The 21,111-nt window shown below is 38.8% G+C and overlaps 1 protein-coding gene across 1 annotated transcript in view; it reads left to right on the forward strand.

The window, feature by feature from the left end:
- The first annotated feature begins 2,991 nt into the window (after positions 1-2,991).
- chst8 (carbohydrate (N-acetylgalactosamine 4-0) sulfotransferase 8) overlaps positions 2,992-21,111 on the forward strand; it is a 171,267-nt gene continuing 153,147 nt past the window's right edge. The window contains exon 1 of the mRNA XM_088412972.1: positions 2,992-3,102. The gene's annotated coding sequence lies outside the window, so the exon portion shown is untranslated. The remainder of the gene's footprint in view (positions 3,103-21,111) is intronic.

A 21,111-nucleotide genomic window follows, 5' to 3' on the forward strand; every position in this document is an offset into this window, starting at 1 on the left:
CCAGCAGGGGTCACAAAGTATGTGTAGTTGTGTAACGTTGGCCTACTTAGATATACACACAGGGGTGGCCATCAAGAGGAAATATGTTTTTAATACTGAGCCGATGCTTTTTTCTTGTTGTTGCCACTATTGCATGGAACGCAGCTCTGAAGGCAAAAGTTAGCATCCGACGTTAGCGCTTCTAACTTATAAGTGTCATTTTGAGGTCATACCTTGACTTAGTGCGGCTTTAATGACACAAATCGGCGAATGTAACCTCACAAGGCGTTCGATGAACAAAGGGCTAAAGATAACTTGTTTCAATTGCGGCAATTCATCAGACACTAATTCTGTTTTATGCTTGACCAACAAAAGCGCCGTGTCCCTTTTTTAGCCTTTGCTTGGCTTTGTGGAGCAGACCACTTCATCTTGCTCGTTTGCGTTGCCTGAAAATAGGACAAGAAGTGGGATAGGCGAACATTAGGCTTGCTGGGGACAGGACCGCGCGTCAGATAGGAGCTGGGAAGAGACATTTAATGACATCCCGGGAGAAGACGGAGCAAGATGACCTTGATGATGTGTCGCAGCCAAGGTGGATGTTTTGCCCTTGCTGGACATTTAGTGCTTACACTTTTTCCTCTCTTTCATTCTGTGACATTTATAGGTTGCTGTATGCCTCGTTAGCTTAACTGGAGGGCCATTTGAAAGTGAAGATATGGAAGTGTTACAACTGTTCTTATTTCTTTAAATTGTTTTTTTATTTCTTAATTAAATATGCTTTCAAGATTAATTATTGGGTGTTTTAGCAGCAAGGGCAAAGGTTTAGAGGAAAATAGTGAAGTTTGGGTTTCTAGTTTGCATGTCTAGCCTGTGGTAGGGTTTGAAGTGAAGGTTTTAGGTCTGGGTTTCTATTCAAGATTCAAGGAGTTCTGGGGTTCAAAGGCAAGATTTATTATTATTTATTCAAAGTAGTTTCAGCTACATTTCACAGTTTCAAAGCAGTTTCAAAGGGTGTCAAGCATGGGTTCAGTTTCTGAGTTATGGTTTTCTGGGCTGGGTTTGGGTTTATTGTTAGGGTTCTAATTGTTTTCTACCTTTTATACCATTTTTGTTTCCTTCCTTTCTTCTTCATTCCTCCCTGCACCCTTCCTTCCTTTCTTTCACCCTCTCTTCATGCATTCTTACTTGCATCCTTCCTCCACTTCCTGCCTTCCTTCCTCCCTTCCTCCTTGCATCCTTCTTTTTTCATCTTCTTTTCTTCCTTCCTTTAACCCTGTCCATTCATTCCTCCTTGTTTCAATCCTTTTTTCTCTTGTCACCTTCCTTCCTTCATCCTTTCATCCTATCTTCTTTTCTTCCTTCCTTCAACCCTGTCTTCATTCATTCCTCCTTACTTCCTTCCTGCCTGCCTTCCTTCATTCCTTCCTTCATCCTTATGTCCTATCTTCTTTTCTTCCTTCCTTTAACCCTGTCCATTCATTCCTCCTTGCTTACTTCCTTTTTTCTCTTCTCACCTTCCTTCCTTCATTCTTCCAGCCGATCTTCTTTTCCTCCTTCCTTCAACCCTGTCTTCATTCATTCCTCCTTACTTCCTTCCTGCCTGCCTTCCTTCATTCCTTCCTTCATCCTTATGTCCTATCTTCTTTTCTTCCTTCCTTTAACCCTGTCCATTCATTCCTCCTTGCTTACTTCCTTTTTTCTCTTCTCACCTTCCTTCCTTCATTCTTCCAGCCGATCTTCTTTTCCTCCTTCCTTCAACCCTGTCTTCATTCATTCCTCCTTACTTCCTTCCTGCCTGCCTTCCTTCATCCTTATGTCCTATCTTCTTTTCTTCCTTCCTTTAACCCTGTCCATTCATTCCTCCTTGCTTCCTTCCTTTTTTCTCTTCTCACCTTCCTTCATCCTTCCATCCTATCTTCTTTTCTTCCTTCCTTCATCCCTGTCTTCATTCATTCCTCCTTGCTTCCTTCCTTTTTTCTCTTCTCACCTTCATTCCTGCCGCCTTTCATTCTTCCTTCCTATCTTGCTTCATTCCTTCCACCCAACCTTCATTTCTTTCTCCTTCCTTCCTTCCGTCCTTCTTTCTAGGCAGCATGAAAACAATAGTGAAGGACACAGCAGCCAAGAGGTCACATATACTATAGCATTCCTGATGCCTAACGGCATTTTTATTGACGTCAGACAACAACGTAATCTACTTTGTCAGTGTGTGTTAGAGTGTGTGCATGTGTTTGTGCGTATATCAATGCATATCTGTGTGTGTGCACGTAACTTGTACCCTGCAAGGAGTAAAGGTCAACAGTCAAATGCCCGCGCCGTTAGCCTCATGTCAGATTTACAAGTCGGCAGAGACGCGTTTTGCCGACGCAGCACATGACAAAGAGCAGGATGCAATCTCCCTCACCCTCCTTCGGCCTTGTCAACTTTGCCACATTAAGTGCTCCTATAAAAGGGTGGATCCACCTTCAAACCAATGGGACCGTTGGGCCTTCGAACTGAAATCATGGCCAACCAAAGTTATACCCTACATGAAAAGATACATTAAAAGATACTTGAGCTTTGATTGAAGGATATTTGAACGATTGACTAACGATATTTTAACGATGTTGATTCATCAAGAAATCCGTTTAAAAAGTATGTGTTTACATTGCCATCCCTGTATTAAAAATCAGGACATTATTTCAAATTGAAAATGGCCAAAATCAGTTCTGATGCAGTGTCTTTTTCTCTCTAAAGTAAATGTTTAATTTGATTCAACGTAAAAATAATCATTCATTTTTTTATGACGGACATCATAAATTGAATATTATCTGGAGAGAAGCTGAAATTGCAAGCATTTCGACAAGTTTAATGAAAAAAAGAACATAAACGATTCAAAATAAGGACGGAGTCATTTGATAAGTCACTAATGGTCAGTTAATGTTGAGTTAAAACTGAATAGTCGGAGGTCAAATGGTGCAACCACCGCGAGACTACATCTCCCAGAATTCTCCAGCAAAATGGCTGCTCATTAGAGCACCTGAGCAGGAATGGTGGCTCGGTCTGCAGTTGAACAAAGAACAGAGCAAATAACAGGATAACACGCAAGGTTCATTTAGGAGTTTTACTTTGAAGACATCAATGGTTGGTGGATGTTCTTTGTTTTATGTTCATTGCAATGCTTAATTTAAAGAAGTTTGTACCTGCACCGTTTTTTTTTTTTTTTTGTTTAAGTAGAGTTATACAGATTCCAACCTAACCATTGAATTAATTCTGTGTTTGGAAGGTTTAAATGTTTCAAAACGGCAAGGACTTAGGCAATTGATTTGTTTGTTACATTTGTTATCTTAAATTATTCAATTTGTTTGATGTGGGCATTTCATTTGATTCATAGATTCTTTGACTTAACTTAATTCATTATTGGATTTTATTGCTCGATTTGATATGCTTGAAATTGAATTTAATCACATTTTGATATTTAATTCATTTAATTTCAATTCATTAGACAATTTCCATTTGCTTAAAAACTTGATGTAAAATGTTAAAAAAACATTCATTATTTGGAATCGTTGACACATTTATTTTTGGCAACTGTTTTGAAAATGTATTTGCAAAATGACTGTTAGCCTCTGATTTCTATGCTTTGAAGGTTACAACCTGATAAGGATTCAAAAACAGACCAATCACTTGATACTCTTCTTGATATCGTACTCAAATACGCTAAAGTTAATTTTCTTCACTTTGTGGTCATAACATATTTGCTACTCATTTAACAGTATCGGCATTTTCGAAAACATCGAAAGGAAATATCCAGGTAACGTGTCCCCTCTCCAAACCAGGAGAGAAATGTGAATTATTCCTGCTGCCTGCAGGATGAATGGGATAAGTGGACCCTAGCAAGGCTGAACATACACAAAGGAGACTGAATGTCATCCGGAGAGATGGAGCACACAATAACAAGACAAACAGATTATATATTTGCTGTCAGGCCGTCACGTCGAGCCTAATGAGACGACGCGCCGAGCGTCTTTTTGCAAATGTTTGCTGTTAATGTCAGCGCATCTGTCAGTCGGCAAAACTTTGGCGTTGCCTCATTTTCTGCTTTACTTTGAACATGCCAGGATCTTGTTAGCGAGACGCTCTCCTCTCACTCTATCTTTAGCCTCGCCTGTGATTCTTCCGCTTCTTATGACTCACCAAGCAACACACACTGGGGATTATTAATGCTTTTACCAAAATAGCAATAACGGCAGCGGTAACCCGTGGTGACAAGAGGGCGAGGTGAGCAGAAATGATAGCACCCCTCCCTGTGTTACCGATCCCTTTTCCGCCCACTCGCCACCTCCAAACTCCAAATTAAACCGCATGAACTCTTTCTCAAGTTTCCTTTTGATTTAATTTGATTCCAGCGCCGCTGCGGGAAACCATGAATCGGTACCTCGGATGTGCCCGACTGGCGTTTCGGCTCCTTTGTGAAATGTGACATCATCAGACCAGTCGAGGTGTTCCAACTCATGGTTGGCCATTCTTTGGTAATAAGGAGAGTGGAGGTGGCCGTAATGAAGCGGCTTTCCTCCGGATAATGAAAGGTCTGATGTCGAGGGCATCCGGCCGAGCACGGAGGCCGAAAGTGAAAATGGACCCGTCGGCGCAGTTATTTTGCAAGGCGATAAAATGAGGGCAATTTCACTATTTAATCATAAAAGAGAAAAAGAGTTGTGTGTCTGAGTGGGCAATATGAATTCAAAATGATTCAATTGAATGAATATTCAACATATATCATTATTTTTTAATGAATAATATTGATCATTATTAATTGGGCACACTAAATTTTCCTCAGGTGTGATTGTGTGCTTGAACGGTTGTTTGTCTCTTTGTGCCCTGCGATTGGCTGGCAACCAGTTCAGGGTGTCCCCCGCCTACTGCTGGGATAGCCAGCGACCCTTTTGAGGATAAGCGGCTCTAGAAAGATGGATGGATTGTTTTATGGTTCACAAAATCATCACTGACAGCAAATAATAATCTTGACCAGTGACTCTCAAATGACGGTACCTTCAGGGTAAGTTTTAATGCCATAGTAAGAGCAGTGAATTTTTATTTTCAATCTAAGAGCAAATTAATTGGAACATGAAGCACCTTTTTTCCCAATTGTGTTAGTGACTCCTTTGCAAAACAACATACTTTTGTTATTTTATATTAGAAAAACAGGCAAACATTGTGTCTGTCGGTTCTTCAAAATAAACAGGACCATGACAAGAAGTGTATGACAGTTTAATTGATAATGCTTTATACAACATTATTCTTTTTCAATTTGTTTTCATTTTTTCTCTCTTTTTTTTTTTGATCCTTTGTGGTGCAATGTATATTATAAAAAAGCCAACATACTGTGCATGGCAAATTGAATCAAATGCCGTCTGCGGGTTAGAGCCAAGGAGTGCACTCCATTTTAGCCCTAGACATGATTAATCAAAAGTCCTTTCCACATCAATGATGTGGAAAGTTAGTGTCAGTTAGTAAATGAATTGAATGTTATTCCCTGGTGCACAAAACCTGGTACGTTTTCTTCTACGGGTGTGAAAAAAACGAAATAAAAAGTTGCTCTCCTAAGTCGCTCTAAAAGTGCTACAGGAACTAATGTCATTTAACATTATAGCTTTTACTTAATTAAATCCTTCAGGCTGAGCTGACGAATAGAAAAAAATGGAAACGCAAACCAACTTGTAATTGCTGCAACTTATTTATTTATTTTTCCCCGGCTTGTTTTTTTTTTTTTTTTTTTTTAAGCTGAGGGACGCAATGCAGAGCTGGACTCAATGAAAACTTCCTGCAGTGAAGCAAATCATTTTCATTTCATTCCGAGCGCCACTGAGGCTTGAAGAGTTCCATTAACTCTCCCTTTGATTTGCTCTGCGGACGTTGTTGTACGCCACTTAAAGATGATTCAAAAGCGCTTGCCTGTTGACTCGCCAACGGGCGCCATGTCAGCTAAACTCACAGTGTGTTTGTGTTTATTATTTTTGATGTTCTCTAATTTGCTTCTGCTGGCCATAATGCTAAAATATATAGGAAATTCCAACACAAAACGTTATGGAGCTTTATTTATTTTATTTATTTATTTATTTTTTAAAATGTATGAAAAAAATAGTTTAAAAATGCTTTAAGATGAAAGATGCGTCAAAATAACTCATTCAATGCCAGGGATGTAATTTGAGGTTTTTATGTGGGATATTTTTTGGGTTTAATGTCTGGACGTCAAAATACATCCCTGCCATGAATGGCTTAAATGTAATATATATACAGTATATATATATATATATATATATATATATATATAATAATTTTTTTACAATTTTTTTTTTACATATGAATTTCAGCAAAGATAGTTTGAGCTGTTAAAAAAATTGTCCTTTAATTGTGCAATCTGTTCAGACAATATGTTGATTTAAATGTGGTTTTATTGTGAACCTATTCATAGCTAGTAGCTAATGGCTATTTTTAACTTGTGAATAAAAGATTAAATGCTACAATGAGTTAATGTATATTGTGTAAAACCTTGATTTCACCTAGCAGTTTTCAAACGGTAAATTAAAAAAAAAAATAAAATCAAACATATTGACACAAAATGGTCATTTTATCCGCAAACTATGACGACAAACCAGTCTCCTCGATTCTTCTTATTTTTGTCAATTATTTTTCGTTGCCATTGATAAAAATACGTCTCGACTCTAGACATCTACGGCCTTTTCTCTCTTTTAAAACAACTTTTAATGAAAGCCATTTAAGAGCGCGGAAAGAGAGCGTGGCAGGGTGACGGGCGCCGCATGAAAATTAGCAGCGTGAAATTCCACTTCTCGACGCTTCTTACATCAAAGCTGGCGTTCAATTAGGCATCCCTCCAAACGTATTTTTTATTTTCTTCCATCTCCTGTCACTGCGCCAACATGATTACTTGATGCTTTATATGTCATGTTATTTCTCTTTGGGTTGATGATATGACACGGATCTTTTTACGACTTCCCAAAGAAGACAAAAACAGGCCAATAGACTTGATTTAATCTGTGAGCAGCACTATGGGAGGTGTGTGCGTGCTTGTGTGCGGTAATACCCGCCTCTGCATTAATCTGGTTTTACGGTCGTGTGTGTGTAACTTTGGATCAACTAAATTCCAGATTAAAATCGTATTTCATTTGCAGTCTAGTTATTAACTTGATTTCCCAGTGCTCACGATCAACTCAACGTTTGTCTCACCGTGTGTCTTCAGTTTGCATTTTTTTTTTTTAATCTGCCCTTCTTCTAGTTTCATCTTTGTAGCTTTATCCACCAACAACAAACAGTATGGCAGCACACAATCAGACAGTACACATATGGTATACTGCTTATCTTGGAGCAATAAAAAAAAAAAGAATGCTTTTTGGATTTTGAATTATACAAATATGTAGATGTACACATAGCTACTTTATCACCAAGATAACAACAAGGGACTTTCGAGTTCATATTGTGTTTTGCAAATGAGGCTTTGATGCTGAAGGAGACAGACATCTAGTGTAGTCACAAGGAAAAATAAATAATCCAAATAAATAATATATACGCACACAATGTACATTATCTATCTGTCTATCTGTCTATCTATCTGTCTATCTATCTGTCTGTCTGTCTATCTGTCTGTCTATCTCTGTCTATCTCTGTCTATCTCTGTCTATCTCTGTCTATCTCTATCTATCTCTATCTAGCTGTCATAGTAAACTAGCTAGCTATAAACTCTATTCGCAGTTTATCGCTAGCTAGCTAGCTAAAATTGATCTGTCTGTCTTACTATCTAGCTATCTATTATTATCTAGCGAGCTAAAAATTATCTCTATCTGTCTATCTGTCTATCTGTCTATTTGTATCTGTCTAGCTGTCATTGTAAGCTAGCTAGCTATAAACTCTATCCACAGTTTATCGTTAGCGAGCTAGCTAAAAAAATTGTCTATCTGTACACAGAGAGAGAGAGAGAGAGAGGTTCTTATGGGTAGAACTAAACTTTAAAGTGAGTATCTTTGAGAATTCTTCATGTAAGAAGGAAATAAGAAAAAAACATGTGTAACGGTAAGTTCGATTTGGTATTTTGTTCAACACAGGAAAATAACCAAAATACGTACAGAAAAAATGAGCTATTACAAAAGCTTTTAAAACCAAATATTTTTTTAAATTGATAGTTTTATGTAAATTCCAACATTGTTATAGGCTGAGCAATATACGTTACAAGTTTCTTTTAAAAAAATGGTTGTTGAAAAATGCAATTTAATTGCAGTTAATGACAGACAATTTTGCAATTAATAGGCTAAAAAATAACAGCGCTAATATATGTATATACATGTGCGCGCGTGTGTGTTTCCTTTACCTTATTTTTGAATGATCTGCAAATCTGCTGGCAATACGTTTGGTAGAAGTAGGAGATACAGTGAAGTTTATCTGTCGCGTGACCTACTTTTTCCCCAAACAATACGTTTATTTTCATTTGCGCAGAGCCGCTTAACCTCGCCGCTGCTGATATTCAAGCACACAGCTCTCTTATTCTCAGTCTGAGCGGCTTTCCACCGACAAGAAGTTAATCAGGTGTGAGTGTTTTGCCTCTTGTTGCAATCAATTCAAGAGCTTTTCATGAACAATGTCCTTAAAAACACACAAGCAGATCTTGTTAAAGACTAAATACATAGTATACTAGATAGTATACTGATGATCTAATTTCAATAGTCTGGATTTTAATATTTTTGAAACTTTTTCAATCTAACGAGGGTGTGCCGGTTAGTTTATTTTTTTTTCTTCCCCCAGGACTTTGTGATTGGTTGGTTGCCTCACAGTTCAAAGGTCGCAGGGTCAAAAATGGATTTCGGCCTTTTTGCGTGTTCTCTATGGGGACTCCTTTTTCCCATTTAAAAAAACAAAACAAAACATGCGGGGCATGTTGAATTCTTTAAATTGGCTGTAGGTTGAATTTGATCTTTTTTAAATCGATTACATAAACCGATCCTATTGGATGGTCTCATCTCTTAAATCAAAATGAATTCCCCGATTCGTTTCACACGCCTAATCTGAACTGTTATTGTTACTTTTATCCGTGAATTTTCCTTTTTCATAAATATCAAGCATCCATCTAGCTCACTTATATATATTATCTATCTAATGCATTATTGCATATAATCCGTCTAGCCGAAGTGAATTTCCATTACAGTAATGTATGCACATATTGTATGGAATGATATGCCTTTAGAATGTATTATTTGAGAAACGTTTTCCTACATCCACTCTTGAATATTTTTCATCTTCAAGTGCACTTGCATGCGGCCAGCTCCTTCTTATCAACAAGATAAAAAGAAGATAAACAAGCATTCTGGGAGGAGGAGGACATGAAAATGCCAAAGAGGTGAACTGGAATGACAAATAGGAACACGCAAACATCCAAATGGACCCGAGTCACGCTCCAGATAACCTTTAGCAAAACATTTGGGGGTCGCTTCATCTTGAAGCGGAAGACGGATGATGCCTTTTAGCCTGTGATGCTAGCCTAAAACAACCGGTTAGCCTCCACCCCTGGAAGCTAACAATACAATGAAATGGAAACATTTCATTTACCTAATTGTCATTTGGGGTTTTAAGACACACTTTTATTAAAAAATTGTGTTAATATGAATAAATCTGTAAATCCGCTTTTTTTTTTAACCAAGGTTTTATCGCATTATTTTCATGAAGAGAAGCAAGCGCACTGAACCAAAATCTGAATTCATCCGTGTTCACAAACAGGGGCATAAAGATGAGGTTTATTCAGTGTTAATAATTCTTAAAATTGTTTACTTACCTGTTGAAGGCCGCACTGTATTTCCTGTTTACATTCTCCGTTCATCATATAGCTTTTTGGCGATGTTCGTGGTTACCAAGTTTGTTATCTCGGTTTCAAGAAAAGAACTGGCAAACTGACGCTGTTTGAGTCAATCTTTGTTCACACGCAGGGCCATTAAGATGACATTTTGTGTTAAGAATTCTTCAAGCGTTTTAGTATTTAATTTTCACTTATAACTTACTTTGAAAATGTGCTCTTTTAATCTGGAAAGACGTGCTGTATTTCCATTTCCTGTTTCTACCTTCCTGAAACGGATTGGCTGTCTTGCGTCACGTTTCTTGTCCTGTCACACCAAACACGTCCTATAGATGTCGCCCTGTCACCCAGTCATTGGCTGCAATTCAAATGTGTCGTTTGAGAAGCTTTGCTCTCATCATCTAATGATTATATGCTAGTCAGCACATGTAAAAAACAAAACAAAAACTGAGACTCAAGAAATAAAAAAAAGATGCACGTGTGACTGGATTTTAAGAGGCATCACTGTTAGTCTTTATTTCTTTACATTATGCATACAGATACGGTATTTTTAAAGACTCCCCAAGCTCCATTTTCCTACCGCCAACACCAAATCCCTCTGGAGTCTTTTATATGTAGATTCCATCTTAAAAAAGGCCTGTAAATAATGCAAACAACAGGCGCAATTGCCAAAATATAGACATACGCTTGTTGTTGCTAAGTGACAGCAAGGCCTGAAGACGAGATTAGCTCATCAATGAACTATCGCTGGTGGAGTTTGCGGCAAGGGCGATTCCAGGGTCAGGAAAACTTCTGGGCCAACAAGTTGCTAATTTCAAGTATTCTGATAAGCTTTTCAAATTTAACCCTTGTGCGGTTTTGTCCAGTTTTTGGAAAATATAAGTTCATTAAAAAAAAATTATGTTCAGTATGGAGGATGCTTCATGTTTAATATTTATCCGTGGGCAAATATTTAATTAGAATTTTAGTTTTTAGAACAGGTCTGACACTTTATACCAATGATTTTTTGCGGAAAAAAAATATTTCAAATATTTTTTAAGAACAGGTCTGTAACTTTGAATTAATTTTTGTGGAAAAAAATTGAGAATTTTATTTTTTAAGAACAGGTCTGGCACTTTATTTTTTGTGGAAAAAGATTTATTAATAATTATTTCTTTTTGGTAACAGATTTCTTCAATGATCCAAAGAGGACAGATTAGGTAGATTTTTTTTTTTTGTAGACTAATACAAATGAAGTCTGAACGAGTCTATAGTTTGATAAACCACTGACAATGAAGGGATTTTTTAAGTTTTTTTTTTTTTTTTTTTTTATGTAACCCAAAAATGCTTTGCTGTAGTTAACGGTTACTTGGCTGAAAAGATATTTCACAGTAGGTACATCACTGAAAAAAGGTTGAGAACCGCTGCGCTAATGTATGCTAATGTCATATTAAAAATTGATAGAAAATGAAAACTCAATGAACTTTTCAAATACACTTTCGAGCATATCAGAGCAAAATGAGGTCTGCTCTTGAAAGTTGTCAGCAAAAAGCAAGCTGCTCAAATGAGCAAGCCTGCGGGGAGTCAGCGGCGGAGGAGTCGAGCGCTCCTACGCCGTCCAAGGTCAAGCGAATTAGTCAGGTGGGACGGCTCGAAGCCAGTGGGTGGGTGAGGGGGTTAGCTGGAACCACCCGCCCTCTATTCGTCACGCCGTGATCCGCCTTGACATGATGCCGCCGAGTCCTGGCGGACCAGCTGCTGCGTCGCGGCGAGAAGGACACTTCACAGGCATCCGTTGAGCTTGTCCGTCCGGTAATAACTCCAGATAACTTTGCCACAACGCGGTGGCTATTTAAATGGAGCTTATTATGGGATGGATTATCTCTTAGCGTCATATTTATAGTGTTTTTGTGAAGTCCGGCGGCTGGACTCCTGCAGTCACTTGAAAATGATGTGCATTCAGCCAGCCTGACTACTAAGTCATGGCTTGATGACAGTACCGGTCAAAAGTTTGGAAGCGCATTCTAACACTATTTTCATTAACATTATGAAGGCGTGTTGGCGCAATGGTTTGGTAAACAAACAAAGGTTATCGAAACAATATGTTGGATCATTTAGATTATTTAAAGGCGGAGCTCGGTCCTAAAATGGTAGATGATGCTTTGTTTTAATGGGTCATGGGTTCAATTATTGTGTTTTAGAACTGTTAAATTCTCACTGGTGCTGTATGGAAACTGAAAATTAAATCCTTGTGCCACCAAAATCATCGCTTTTCAAAAATTTAGGTGAGATCAGTAAAATTGTCTGGAAAACAAATTGACTTTTGGGTTTAAGCTTCATATAACTAAGTTTAACAGAGCAGCCTATAGTCTGTAAAAGAGTACGGAGACATAATCAAAGGAGTATAGCTGGAATAGGCTACTACAAGAAGAGTAGTCAAAAACAAAAATAAAAAGTACTATAAAAAGGTTATTTGTTCAAAAACGGGTGGTCACTGAACAGAATGTGGTTCTAAATTGCTAAATACTAATTTTCCATAACATCTTAAACAAAAAGAGAGAAATTTGGACTATCCAATACACCTACCATGCATGATTTTGGGTTTGTATGAGGAAGCTGGATTGCCCGGAGGGAACCCAGAAAGGCATGGGGAGAGCATGCAAACTACAAAGCTGTGGTGGCAAATACACTCATATGCTATGCTGGGATTGGCTCCAGTTTCCTTGTGATCATTTACGGTGTTAAAATGCGATAAGTGTTGCATTCATCTCTCAAGGAGCATTTTGCGAATTAGTAAAGGAGAAATAATGTAAGTGTTCCCCCCCATTGAGCTAATAGGCTGATCACAATCCAAAAAAACGTTTATTGCAGCCGGTAGTGTTCAGCAGCCCCTTCAAAATTTCCTCAGTAGGACTAATTAGCGATGTGCCCGAACGCGGCGGTAGTTATGGAGGCCGGCCTGTTGGGACGCACTGTTTCTCACGTAGTAAGCGTCTTGTTTTTCCCTCGACGTCACCGCTGATGCGGCTGATATGGGAGCCGCTAGAAAACCAGGAGCTCTTATTCTCTTAATTGCCCGCAAACTGCTGGCGAGGCATCTCGCCAAACGACGTTCTCGGTGAAAGAAGAAGAAGAAGAAGTGAGATGCCATGAAGAGACTTGGAAATGGATTTGGAATGTCTTTTAGTTTTGATAGATGTTTTAATGAGGGATGCAAAATTGAGTACTTTGACAGAGGAAGTATTAATAGTTGAGAATTCCGGTTTGGCAATTGTTAAAATTGAATATGATTGCAAACCATTTGTTTTGCACAAACACAGACGTTGTATGTTTTGTTCAAGAGTAATGCTACTTTTACACACAAATATTTCTCAAGAACTTAAGGTTAATGGAAAGACTTTAATTTGTAGTATGTGTGACATGTTTTCACAAAAGCAGGCTTATGTTGCAGGGATTAGCTTTGTGTCATTGACGAAAATAAGAATTTGACAGATTCCTCCAAAATTTGGTCTTGACATTAACCTCCCACCAAAGCATAGCTGCTTTTAATGTTTGATTAAGAAAAACAACATGGTAGATGGTAATGAGGTGTCACAAAGCATAAATAAGGAAGGACATAAGTAAAAATATTGATATGACTGTTGACTTCCGCACAAATGAGTCAGGTTTTGATCAATTATTCAATCCAGTCAACATAAATATTCACCATGTTTTGAATTGGTGGTAAATGGTTACAACAGTTTAGCTAATTGCTCTACATCGGTCAGACTTCACAACAAATGATTTTGTAGGTACTGTAGTCTAGTTTAACGATTAGACGGACTCATTAAACATTCATTAGGTACATTAGCCAATATAGCGGGGCTAGTAATTTTATAATCAATCACTCAAGTCAGGGAGTAATTCATCATAGTAAATCTGTTAGCTGTGAATATACATGTCAGTCATCAGTTTATATAATGGAAACACACTTGAGACTATTTCGTAATAACCGCAGACTGACATTTAACGTTTGCCTTTATTGCGTAAAAAATTAATTTGTCGCAAAACACATCAAGTGATGTCTCAAATTAAAGGTCCTGGTGAGAACTGCTCAAATATGCTATTATCTTGCAAATATATGAACGTATCTTGACATAATGCCCATAAAACATACATCAGCGAGGCTCTCCTGGTCCCACAACACTTGACAGATCGTTAAGGAGTCCCAACAAAGACTGTAGTGTCTGCGGAGATTGAAAAAATTTGGCATGTCAGCAAAGGTTCTCCACAACTTCTACAGATGTGCAATCCAAATTGTCCTTTCCAGCTCCATCACAGTCTGGTATGGCAACTGCACATCAAAAGACAAGAAGGCTCTCCAGTGTCTGATCAAGTCCTCACAGCGCATCTGTGACGCAGCTTTATCTCACTGCAGGAAATTTACTACACCAGGGCAACCCAAACAAGGACAAGACACACCCACAAAACGATCTGTTCGAACTGCTGCCGTCAGGCAGACGCTACAGGAGCCGGAGGGCCAGGGCTGCCAGACTGGCAAACAGCTTCTACCCACAAGCCGTCTGGATTCTTAACATATCTCTCAGGCACTAATCTGCCTCTTACTACATGCATAAATAATATTTTGCACTAGTATTATGCACTACATGATATTTGCGCTATATAATTAGCACCATTTTTTCCGCTGTTTTATGGCTAATTGCTATTTATTTATTGCTGGAATATGGAATGCAGTCTGCTATTCGGGGAGTGAACGGACTAAATTTCATTGTGTGGTACAGTATGTTAATACTACACATATGACAACAAAACTCTTCAATTTTGAATATTATGTCAAAATTATTACCAAACAGCTGCCTATTTCTTTTTTTATTTTCCTTGGAGTCATATCGTTTTTCCCTCTTGGTGTGTCTTTTATAAGGTAACAGCGGTCATATCACAGCATCCATTCATTGCATGAATAAATCTTCACACTGCAGCGAGTTTTGTTTAATCCAGCGAGTAGCCAACATTTCCCCTTCGCCCCATGAGACTAGCAGGCACTTAACTGGGCGTGGCCGGCTGAATCCTGAGTGCAGCGATAGAGTGCTATCACTGCTGTTTCCCGCCAATGTGCCGCATGATTTTTAGCTTAAGACCACACACTAGTAGAACGTGGCGCACTTAATGCAATTTGCCACCTCTGAAAAGGTTGGGCTACTTGCGCGTTTATTTATTTTTTTTCTGCAATGGCTTCATTTGGACCGGGTCAGTGATGCAGCTGGGTGCCCCGGAGAACATTAGAAAGAGCTGAAGTAACACTCTGAGACAAGGCAGGTGGGGGGGAAGGAGCGGGACTGAGTGGTCAGCGATGCTTTTAGCGCACCCCCGCGGACCCTCTGGGCCTCGTAATGTGGTTTGGGGTTTGTGTCTGAAGCCTCGGCACAACCTGCTGTGACAAACACGCCCGGAGCAAGTCTGACAAGCCACTTTATCCCGACGCCATCCGCGGAGTGGAAAAGGTTGGCATGGGCGGAGTTGTTGTCGTCTACCAGCAACCTTTAAAAACTCCAGCGTAGATTATCTCGACCAAGCATCAAATGGCAATATATTGTTGGTCTATTAATATGATTAATACCTAATAAATATTTACAGCTGATTGTTTCTGATTGTCTCCTAACATAAAGTTGTTCTGTTGGTTTTTGTTGTCTGTGGATTGGTTTCAGGGTTTTCTCTTCTGTTTTAGGCTTTTGTTTGTATTTTAATTGTGACTTTCAAGTTGTGGGGTGTTGTTCGAGTGTTTAAGTTCATGTTTTTGTTTACCTCATGTCAGTGTCTCTCTCAGTGTGATTGCTGCCAATCAGTTCACTGCTCCTATTATGTCATGCCCAGGTAGAGTATTTCTTGTTTTTCTGGTCAGTTTTGAGAGTATTTATTTTCCTGTTTCCTTTCTCATCTGGTCATTGTCAAAGTGTCGTTGTAATTGTTGCTAACAGTCCCTCATCATTCCTCGTCAATGTTTCCCCTGAGTGCTCGAGTTCAGTGGTTCTTAAAGTGGGGTCCGCAGACCCCCAAGGATCCGTGGCCTGATTGCAGGGGTCTGTGAAATGATTTGAGGGTTTTGGGTGTTTAGTACCAAATTTAAACGAATGAATAGAAGAATTGAGAACTTTTTAGGGATGAAAACTGCTATATAAGTGTACTCTACTCCTTTGTTTTTGTTTTTTTTTCATTCAGTTTTGGTGCCAGTTGACCTCATCTTAAGGCTGTCGGCATTATTGCATCAAAAATCAATTTGCCACAATGGACACCGAGTCACTCCTCAAACCTAAGGTCTTGATAAAGGCATTCCAGCTCAGTAATTATTTTCTTAAATCTGTGTTGACAAGTAGTGTGACTAGCATGTAACCCATAATGTTGTTTTTGCTGGCTTGAAAATGTCACTAATCACAGCTAGGTCAACCATAAAAAAAAAAAAGTTGACCTTTTTCAATTTTCATCCATAATAGTTATTTATTGGTAATAATTTTCTTTTATCATGTCAACACCCCAAAAATAATTTTTCTACAATTATTATAGTTATACTTCAAATTAAACACTTTAATGATTTTTGTACCTATTCCTTTTACTTTTTTTATTTTTCCAAGAAGGCCCTTCCTGTGAGGACATAGTGAAATGCTTATGGATCAATAGAGTTCTTGTGTAGAACATAAAAAAACCAAACAGGGTTTTACAACCATATGAAAGATGTCATGAGTAGAGGGCTGGGAAACAACGGTTTACATACTGAACAAACACTGTACACAACATGCATGTAATTCCATCCAAAATTGATCGCGCAAAACATCAGCAAGTGGCAAAATGCAGCAAAGGAGTGAGTTAGTGTGCTGCAGACTGGAACCCTTTGCCCAAAATCAATATTTAATGTTTATTTTCACCTTGTCTCCTCCTGAAGTGGAGCAAATTGGTCGGCTGGTGCCGAGGCTGGCGGTGTAGTAGAGACGGATATATGACCGCGAGACACGCCGAGTCACAAGTCATCACTGTGGGTGGGCCGGGTGGGCCTGACGTGAACATGAATCTTGCAAACATAAATAAGGAGATGCTGGCGCACATAACCTGCCAATACTAATGTACTTTATTTTCTCATATCGTGCCCGTGGGCGTTCAGTTACTCAACTGCAGATGGGTGGGAATGTCCACAGAGGATGGGTGGGGTCATAGGGGGTGAGAAGTGTTTCAGAAGAAGACTTTATATATTTAAAAAAAAAAAGAAATTAAGATATTAACCTTTTAAAGGCCAAGGTAGCAATATTGCCCCAAACAATGTTTATACTCTCACTTAATCGCCAAACATTCTCAATCTACAACCTATTGTGATACAGTGGAATCCCGTGTTACAGCGTCCCTGTTTTTTTCATGTTGAGATGTGGAAGACTGAGTTTTTTTTCATCCCCTTTTTACGGTAATTTTCCCGCTTTGCGACAAAAACAACTGTCATGACCCTAGGGGGGGGTGGCTGTATTTGTATTCTTTTGTCTCCACCTGCAGGCATTTTTAGGTAATTGCACGTATTTTCTGTTGCTGTCAATGCCTTCATGCAACGCGTCACTACAAAGCTTCACCATTCTGCCATTTTGAAATGGAGGCCAACCAATAGCAGACCAGCATCTCCGTCTCTGGCACTTTGAATTTTTTTTTTTTTTTTTTTGAAATTTTAGACTAAGCTGTAACCCATGTAAATGCTGTAGAAAATGAACAGTTGTGAACGTTGATTTATATGGCCTTTTTTCATTTTGTTAAAGTTAAAAAGCATACAGGTTTAGGTATACTTATTCAGTTTTTATCGATAATGATCTTAGATAATGATATTATTCATAGTGCCTCGAGTGGAGAGTGGGGCGTGAGTCATTCAAAGAAAATGTCATATTTTTATCCTTCTACGGTGAATATTATATTTTATTTTGAAGTGCAATGACGCCTCACAGATCTCAACACCAGCAAATGATTCTTACATGTGTAGTAATAAATGAAAAAAAAAAAAAGACATTCCTCTTTCACTAAGGCAGAGGTACATATATCCAATCCAATAAAGACAGAAATGTTATTTATTTTCATAAAAAGCATTCTCTTTCATACCCTGCAATGAATTATGAAGTTTTGGCCCTCTGGCAGCAATTTTTTTGTGTTGTTCTTTTTGACTGGTGTGACTTTTACTTCAGAAAGACTTATAGTCTGAAAACTACAGGACTCATAAAAAGTTTGGAGTGTATAATTTTTGCTTGAAACTTACAAATTTAAAACAAATGTTCATGGTGTTTTTGACTTTGCTTCGTGCCCCGCTATCACTATCATCCCCACACAACACTCTCGCTCCTCTTGCGCTGAGATGTTTTTTTGTACCGGCTGCCAGTAAATAGTGATAGATAAATTGGCGTACTCCAAAGAATCTCGACTTCATTCCGGCCGGCGCCATACGTTAAATTGCCGGCCCATTCATCACAATCAATCCGGAGAGCTTGCCGAGGCCAGCGGGGCAATTTGGTCGCCGCCGCGTAGCCGTTATTTCGCTGCTGAGTCCGTAATAACTTTTGAGTCCGATTATACGTGACGCTATTGGGCCATGGGGGAGCTTTTTTTTTCCTGCCATAATGAAATGAATCATTCATTACTTGAGATCCATATGTATGTAATGACTCCAGCCAGGGGTTAATGCACAGGTGTGACGCAGGGGAAATGTCTTTAAATTAGCACGGCGGAGGTTTTTGCATTGCTGTGTTTATAAATTTATGAATGCAGGAATTAACATCGATGACTAAACAAAGAGCTATCAAAAAAAATGAATATGCTTTTCAAATTCTAATAAGGAGAAGCATCACAAAATATTTGAGAAAATAACAAGTGCTTCTCAAACATTGGGCCAGGCCTCTCGGGGGGGGGGGGGGGGGTGAATGACCCCAGGGAAAAGGCTTTGTGTTTGTCATGTGAAGTTTAATTGCAATAAAATAAGAATTTTCATTTTTTGTTCAGTTTTAGGCACTTGGTTACTTTATGCTGTATTTTAAATGCCGTAATACATAATTAAAAGTAGTTGAAAGTTGATTTATATTGCTTTTTTCTTCATGTTAAAAAGTATACATTTTTTTATAGATAATTAGTCTTATTTATAGTCAGAGCATCAAGTGGCGGGGGGGGGTGTGAAAAGTTTTCTCTTTCCTCTTTCCTTACAAACATGTAATGGTTACAGTTATCATTTAAAGTGTCAAAACACAATAACGGAGATACTACTACTAACAATACACAATTTAGCAATAATATTTGCCCCAATTGAACCCTCCTGTTATGGTGTGGGTCAAACTTACCCATGTGAAGGTTAAAGTAAATTTTGAATGTATTTTTTGTTATACAAGACAAAACTCATTCTGTCTCTCATTACACCTTTTCACCCCTTCTGCCAATCAGCACCAAGTAGCAGCACCTGTTGTGCAAAAATCCGGTCTTTCCGTCACAGTACTCGCCAGATTTTCTTGTTTAATTTATACCAAGCTTTCCATCATTCTACCCCACCTGTCTGCATTTGTAGACACCACCAATACAGTCACTGTCCCCGTTTCCCTCATGAAACTCACGCCCGCTGTTAGTTACGCGCCAAGAGGGAGCAGCGCTGCATCAGAGCATTGTACAGTAAATCTCTTACCTCGATTTCTTTTGTCATACATTCGAATTTCAAGTGTAAAGTCTGATTTTTATCATGTTCGTTCAGCTACAAGCTTCACTCTAATTAAACTTCCAGGCACCGCTAATATAACCGCGGCTCTCAGTGAGACTACAGCCAAAGATATCTATATAAGCAGGGAAGGCATAACAGTACAGTTACACTATAAGATTTAATCATTTTAAGATTTAAGTAAATATGTGTGCTGCAGAGGTTCGACGTCTGAATTCCCGTGGCAAGTGCATTTATAGTTGTCTGTCTGGCATGCAGAAAACCCTCAGCACCTCTTTCCGCAGTATAGGTTTTTTTTTTTTTTCGTTTCTTAGGGCGTGATAGGGGAGACGTGAAGTAGCGAGGGATCACTCTATACATATTTATCTTTGGAAAGTAGGAAACTGGTGAAAAGTTTGGAAACCCCCCTCTAATTATATATATATATATATATATATATATATATATATATATATATATATATACACAAACATACAGTCAGTCTAAATTTATTCAGATTCAGGTGCCAGATATTTAAAAAAAAAAAAAAAGGTAGATCTCTTGCTTACAGTATATCAACTGTATCCTTCATGTAATTGTTGTGCTTGTTGACTCCTATTACGTTTTGCTCTTATTGATCGAGCTGGAATTCTGCCAATGGATGTAACCTGACCTCTTTTCACCCCTCAAGATCCAACATGGTTGCCGTTCTCTCATCGATTTCCCTAGTGACAAACGTCTCAAGCCATGGTGGAGGTCTTGCGCTGCTGTCTGATTGTGTGTGTGTGTGTTATTTTTTTTGTTTTGTTTTAATCCAGCTGCAGTCAACTTGCTCTATGGGCATCGCTTATTGATTTCACCCCCCCCCCCCCCACACCCACCCAGAGATAAGTGATGAGCAATGACGGGATGAAATTGATGAGCGTTGATGTTGTTTGTCTTTTATACGGGGGGAACGGTGTCAAGGCCCAGCCAAGCTTTTCAAAGTCCATCTTCAGTCTGTCTGTCACCGAGCTGGACGAGTTCATTAAGGCACATCAGCTTCTTCCCCGTGTGAACTTGCTGACTCCAGCAGACTTATTAGACACGGTGAGATGTACATGATACACTCGAAGGTCGTGTGGGGTCCCTCAAGGTGCGCTACTTGGGACCCCATAGAGCTAATTAGTGGGCTCTATGTCTGTACCTTTTCTATCCCACCAGAAAGAAACACTATATCCCATAAATTGACTTCAAGGCCACGATTATTGCCAACTAAGCCAATTTGAACTGAACAGCCAGAGCCGATATGTGTGTTCTACCATTCCCACAAACTGTCCACTTTCTGTTCTATACTTTCAGTAGAACTCCTCTACAACGAATTCATTTTTGCAGCCAGAAAGTTTTCACAACATGGGACTTTTCACCATAGCAAATCTATGTCTCGGACGTAAACATAAAACCCATGTTTTGCAATCACGGTAGACGAACTATTGCTGCTGAAAGTTCGCTGGTACAAACACCTTTATGAGTTGGTTGAAAGGGACTACCGTGACCTAAATACCGTAAACAACTATTGCTTCTGAAAATTCGCCGGTACAAACACCTTTAGGATTTGGTTGAAAAGGACTACCGTGACCTAAATACCATAAAC

Source organism: Hippichthys cyanospilos, chromosome 4, assembly GCF_059441005.1.
Source record: "Hippichthys cyanospilos isolate Australia breed blue-spotted pipefish chromosome 4, RoL_Hcya_1.0, whole genome shotgun sequence".
NCBI lineage: Eukaryota > Metazoa > Chordata > Actinopteri > Syngnathiformes > Syngnathidae > Hippichthys > Hippichthys cyanospilos.